The sequence below is a fragment of the Eretmochelys imbricata genome, chromosome 2, assembly GCF_965152235.1.
Source record: "Eretmochelys imbricata isolate rEreImb1 chromosome 2, rEreImb1.hap1, whole genome shotgun sequence".
Taxonomy (NCBI): Eukaryota; Metazoa; Chordata; order Testudines; family Cheloniidae; genus Eretmochelys; species Eretmochelys imbricata.
The window spans coordinates 186,315,609-186,321,608 of record NC_135573.1 but is presented as its reverse complement, the minus strand read 5'-3'; positions in this window follow the sequence as shown (position 1 = coordinate 186,321,608).

Genomic DNA, 6,000 nt, shown 5'->3' with positions numbered 1-6,000 from the left:
AAGGAAAATAGTGTCCAGAGTTAAAATTCAAGTGAGTGCTACATAAAAATGTAGATGGCCAAAAAAGTCTATATGAATTTTCCTCCTGATGTCCACAAGAGCACATGATTTGCTAACTTGATTCAGGCTACCATGAGGGAAGTGTCCCATAGTATCTAGCTCCAAATTTTCCATGCAGAGAAGAAAATAAGCAGAGAATTGTTGTTTAAGCTCAGTGATCCCATGTCCAGAAAGCTGAGGCATGGCATGAAGAGTGCTGAATAAGCTAAAACCACTTAGTTTTCCTCCTAATCAAGAAATGCCTCGCAGCTGTTCCGACTTTACATTCCTGCCCCTGATAATCCTGCAATAAACATATTCCCCACCTTCACTATTCCCACCTCTGTTCAACACTTTCCACTTAGAGATTCCATACACCTTTGAAAAACCCATTGCAAAGCACTATAGCTTGGTTAGCCTTTTTACTAGGCTTAGGGAGTGAATTTTTTGCATGCTGAGTTTGTATACCCCAAAGTAGATCCAGAGACCAGTAACTAGCTAACAAATGCTGGACTTTACCATGAGATCTCCAGGGGTAAGGGGAGTTGTGAGAATGCATATTAGGACCTGAGAGTTGAGTTGAGGGTGAAAGAAGGGGCCACAGGCATGCAGGGAGTGAGGGAGAAAGGATCAAAGAGATCTTTAGCCAACCAAATACAAACGGATAGGGTAGGGGTAGGCATAGCTTCAGTTTCAGTTTGTAGGACTGAAAAACATTAAAAAAGAGTTTCATTTTTCCCAAATCAGTTTTTTCATTCCCAAAAGCAATGGGAAGAATCAGCTTCTCTAAAGAGAAATGGGAAGAAGAGACCACTGGCAATTGATTCTTTCACTAATTTAATCCCTTTGCTCGGCATCTTACTTGGCATATTGACGTGCAATTTGTGCTCAGACCCTCTCTTTGCTCAGTTCCTCAGGAACCACTGTGAATTCTCAGCTAGATTTACTAGGAAGGTAGGAGATCTGACAAGATGTTGAGTAAAAACATATGGTACAATACAGGACTAAGAACCATTACAATGACTGTAAGGGTACTTAATAGAAATACATTAGAGCAGTGGTTCCCAAACTTGTTCCGCTGCTTGTGCAGGGAAAGCCCCTGGCGGGCCGGGCTGGTTTGTTTACCTGCCGCGTCTGCAGGTTCAGCCGATCGCGGTTCCCAATGGCCGCAGTTCGCTGCTCCAGGCCAATGGGAGCTGCTGGAAGCGGCACGGGCCGAGGGACGTACTGAGGCTGGGCAGAGTTTAGGCTCTGGACCTCTAGGCACACATTCCAAGTGCAGACCCTGTATCTGACACAGTTGTTGGCAGTGGGAACCATGTGGTCAAATTGCCTGGGTCCTGCAACTAGTGCCAGCTCTCCCAAACCTCCCTAGTAGCTGGGGCATGCTTCCTGAATTCCACCAAAGCTGTGGACCCACTCAGTTACTGTTTCCCTCTTTGGGGACTGTGTGACAATGAAAGCAAGTAACAGAGATTCTGGAAACGGATTTCTAAACACACACTTTAGTGAGATAAAGCATGAGAGCCTTCCAGATGCAGGCAAAAATAAACAAATGTACATAAAACTCTTCCCTTTAGTGTCCTCACCACTCTAAGAGCCCTTTGAGATTGGGTCAGTCTTTTCAGAGTTCCAAGTCTCTCTTCTCCTCCTGCCTAGTCTTGCCTCCTTGTTCTGGTTGGTAAGAGATACCTACTAAGAGTAAGCCATGTCCTTTTATAACTTCCAGGCCCCTCTATCTTGGACCCCCTGGTGAGCCCCAAAGCTACTATCAGGTAATTCATTGCTTGATTACCACCCACTTAAAGTCCAGACAAGAAAAACTGGATTCTTGCAGCTTGGCCACCCTCTTTAGCATAGTCATATTGCCAGGGCAAAGTCATTCATCGTTAGTGACCTTGAACACGCTGCATTATTCACCCTCTCTCAACACCTCGTGGAATTCCAGTCCAAGATGGAGGCAAAAAGACATCAGAGAAGGCCCAGGACAGTCCCACAACCAAAATGGTGCTCACAAAACAAAATTGAGTTTGCAGTTCAACATCAATACATGTAGACATACACTAAGTCACTAGTAAAGGAGGAAGTTATACATCACCATACACCAGTAAAGGAGAACGTGAGAGCGCATGAATCAAGGCTTCAGTACCATTTTTGGCCTGGTATTTTTTTTTTTTTTTTTTTAGAAATGGTCTGTTGTAGTATTCGTAAGCCGTGATGGAGAGGAGAGGGTGAAGTGTGATTATGAAGCCACAGGACCAAAACAAACAAATACTACTTTTAAGTGCAATATCCGTTCTTGTGGGTAAAGAGAACTGTGCCCAGTGCAAGCACAAGTCACCCACAGAGCATCTGATTAGCTTCCATCAGCACTATACGCAGTCTGTTGGCTCAAAATTTGGATCATGTACTCAGATTTAAACAGAAATAGCTCTGTCTGGACTGGGCTCCAAAGGATAAAAAGCAGAATGTTCACATGATACACAACTGAGAATTGCTGACTTACCTCTTTTATTTGGGCATAAGCTTTTTCAGATGCATGGAGTGAAAATTACAGATGCAGGCATTATATAATGACACATGGGGGGTCATTATATAATGCCTGCATTTGTAATTTTCACTCCATGCAGCTGAAGAAGTAGTTTTTTAACCACAAAAGCTTATGCCCAAATACATCTGTCAGTCTCTAAGGTGCCACTGGACTCCTCATTGTTTTTGTGGATACAGACTAACATGGCTACCCCCTGATACTTGACTTACCTCTGACACTTATGGTTTTGACATGACTAAAACATTAAAATATCCCACGTTTCCAATATTCTAGCTGGTGATCTCATTATAACAAAGTGAGCTATCCCCTTTTCACATGGACTTCTCTAGGCACAAAAACTACTGGCTGAAGGAAAATGTGTGTGTTCAGCTTTCCATATGACCAGTTTTGGCAATACTGACATCATGTGGCTTGGAGCTTTTAATTGACAAAGATTATTGTTTTGGTGACAGCCATTCTCTAAGTGTCCAAGCTGCCATCTGTCTGGACTGCAGTGATTACTGACAAACTCAGGGGCACCGGAACACAGGGGACCAGGGGCCATGGCTCCACCACTTTTTACTGGCCAAAAGGCTGAGCGACAGGGTGAAAGAGGCGAAGAGGAGTGAGCGGGGGGCAGGGTCTTGGGGGAAGAGATGGGGCAGAGGCAGGGCCTCAGAGAGAAGGGACAGTGCGAGGGCAAGGCCACGTTTCGGGCGCTGGTGGCTCTCCCACCTTTAAGGGAGTTTCTGTCACCCCTGGCCAAGTCTCACGGGTTTTAAAAGGTTAAAGTTGTGGGCCTACATGTGTGCACCCTTGAAGAAAAGGTTACTCATCTGTGCAGTAACTGTAGTTCTTTGCTAGCCAAAACATGTGCCCTACCCAGCCTCGTGCCCCGCACCAAGCCTACATAAGGCAAACAGCCATTACTTTCATCTCTACTGCAAAGTCCCACAAAGGAAGGTCCAAAAGGAAGTTCTTTGGAACCTACTCCAAGACACAGCCCCTAGTTCTGAGCGGCCAGACCTCAACAGAGCGAACAGGGGACCGCAAACAGGCGTGTGTGAGAGGGAGAGAAGGAGATCCCCCTGCTGCACTAACAAGGTGCAAGTACTAACTTTGGAGTGAGCGAGTTTGCTTGGCTGTTTGTTTTTCTCTCTCTTTCAGGTTATTTCAGTTACTGGGTCAGTTGGGATTGTGTGTCTGGGGACTGTTTGAGCCTTTGTTCCCTGGATCATCCTTGATCATCTTTGATCAGCTTCAGTCAGCTTTGTGATCACCCTCCCCCTGTGTGATTAACGAGGGAGTAGGGCTGACCTAGGAGAGAAGGCCTTAAAAGCCAGAGGCTAAGCAACCAAAGGGAGCTAGCCAACAAGGGACCGCCAACAGGGGAGTTTGAGAGGGAGTTTGTAGGAGGGAGTTGTAATATAATCGCTATGGTTAGGAAGGGCCGCATCACCAGTGCCAACGCTGCTCCTGTCTCCTCCACCTGCATCCAGACAGACAACCTAACCATGGATACCTCTACCCAGATCCTGGTGTGGATTTGCAGAGACTGTGGCCTGCATTTCCCACTCTCAGGAAGCCGGGGGGTAGGGGGGGAAGGGGGACATGGACCATCCAGCATGAAAGGTGCCTGCTGCTGGAATCTCTCAGGAAGCAGGTGGGAGAGCTACAGGAGGAGGTGGCTAGGCTGAGGAGCATCCATGCCCATGAGGAATTCCTCACATAGAGACATCCAAGGATGAGGAAGCTATCCAGCTACAATTCAGGATTGCTGTCACACCACCGGGGCAGGAGGATATGGCTCTGTCACAGGAAGGATACTGGCTGCTGGTTACTTCTGGCAGCAGGCAATGTTCAACCCCTACTCCCAACCCAACCACAATGGTGATGGAAAATAGATATGCTGCTCTGGCAACTAGCAATGAGAAATTACCCCAAAGGTGGAGGAGGAGAAGACATGTACCCCCAAGGTTGGGAGGATCACAGCCACCACTCCCAGGAGGTAACATAGGGTAGTGGTGGTTGGTGACTCTTTTCTGAGGGGGATAGAGGCTCCCCAGAGGTATGCTGCCTGCCAGCGGTCCATATCCGAGACATTACGGAGGGATTGTCGAGGATCATCCAGCCCTCTGATTACTACCCCATGCTATTCATCCATGTGGGCACTAATGATACTGCGAGGTATGACCCTCAGCAGATCAGAAATGACTCTGGGACTCTGGGAATCAGGGTGAAGGATTTGGGAGTGCAGGTGGTGTTCTCTTCAATCCTTCCAGTCAAGGGTAGGGGCCCAGGAAGAGACAGAGACAGATAAATCCTGGAGGTGAATGCCTGGCAGCGAAGATGGTGTTGCTAGGAGGGATTCGGCTTCCTTGACCATGGCATGCTGTTCCAGGAAGAAGGACTGCTAAGCAGAGATGGGGTCCACCTAGCGAGGAAGGGGAAGAGCATATTTGGATACAGACTGGCTAACCTAGTGAGGAGGGCTTTAAACTAGATTTGAAGGGGGCAGGTGACCAAAGACCACAGGTAAGTTAAGAACATGGAAAACTTGGGGGGAAATCTGTATCTTAGATGTCTGTATATGCAAGAAGTATGGGGAATAAGCAGGAAGAACTCAAAATGCTAGTAAATAAACACAACTATGACATAGTTGGTATCACAGAGACTTGGTGGGATAATATGCACGACTGGAATATTGGTATAGAAGGGTACAGCTTGCTCAGGAAGGACAGGCAGAGAAAAAGGGGAGGAGGTGTCGCCTTATATATTAAAAATGTACACTCTTGGACTGAGGTTGAGATGGAAATAGGAGACAGACTTGTTGAAAGTCTCTAGGTAAGGATAAAAGGGGTAAAAAACAAGGGTGATGTCATGGTAGGGTCTCCTACAGATCACCTAACCAGGAAGAAGAGGTGGATGAGGCTTTTTTTAAACAACTAACAAAATCATCCAAACCACAAGACTTGGTGGTGATGGGGGACTTCAACTACTCAGACATCTGTTGGGAAAATAACACAGCAGAACACAGATTATCCAACAAGCTCTTGGAATGTATTGGAGATGATTTTTTATTTCAGAAGGTGGAGAAAGATACTAGGGGAAAGACTGTTCTAGATGTGATTTTTACGAATAGGAGGAATTGTTTGAGACTTTGAAAGTGGAAGGCAACTTGGGTGAATGAGATCATGGAATGATAGAGTTCATGATTCTAAGAAATGGTAGGGGGGAGAACAGCAAAATAAAGACAATGGAGGCAGACTTTAGTAAACTCAGGGAGCTGGTAGGTAAGATCCCATGGGAAGCAAGTCTAAGGGGAAAAACAATTGAAGACAGTTGGCAGTTTTTCAGAGAGACGTTAGTAAGGGCACAAGAGCAAACTATCCCACTGCATAGGAAAGATAGGAAGTATGGCAAGAGACCAC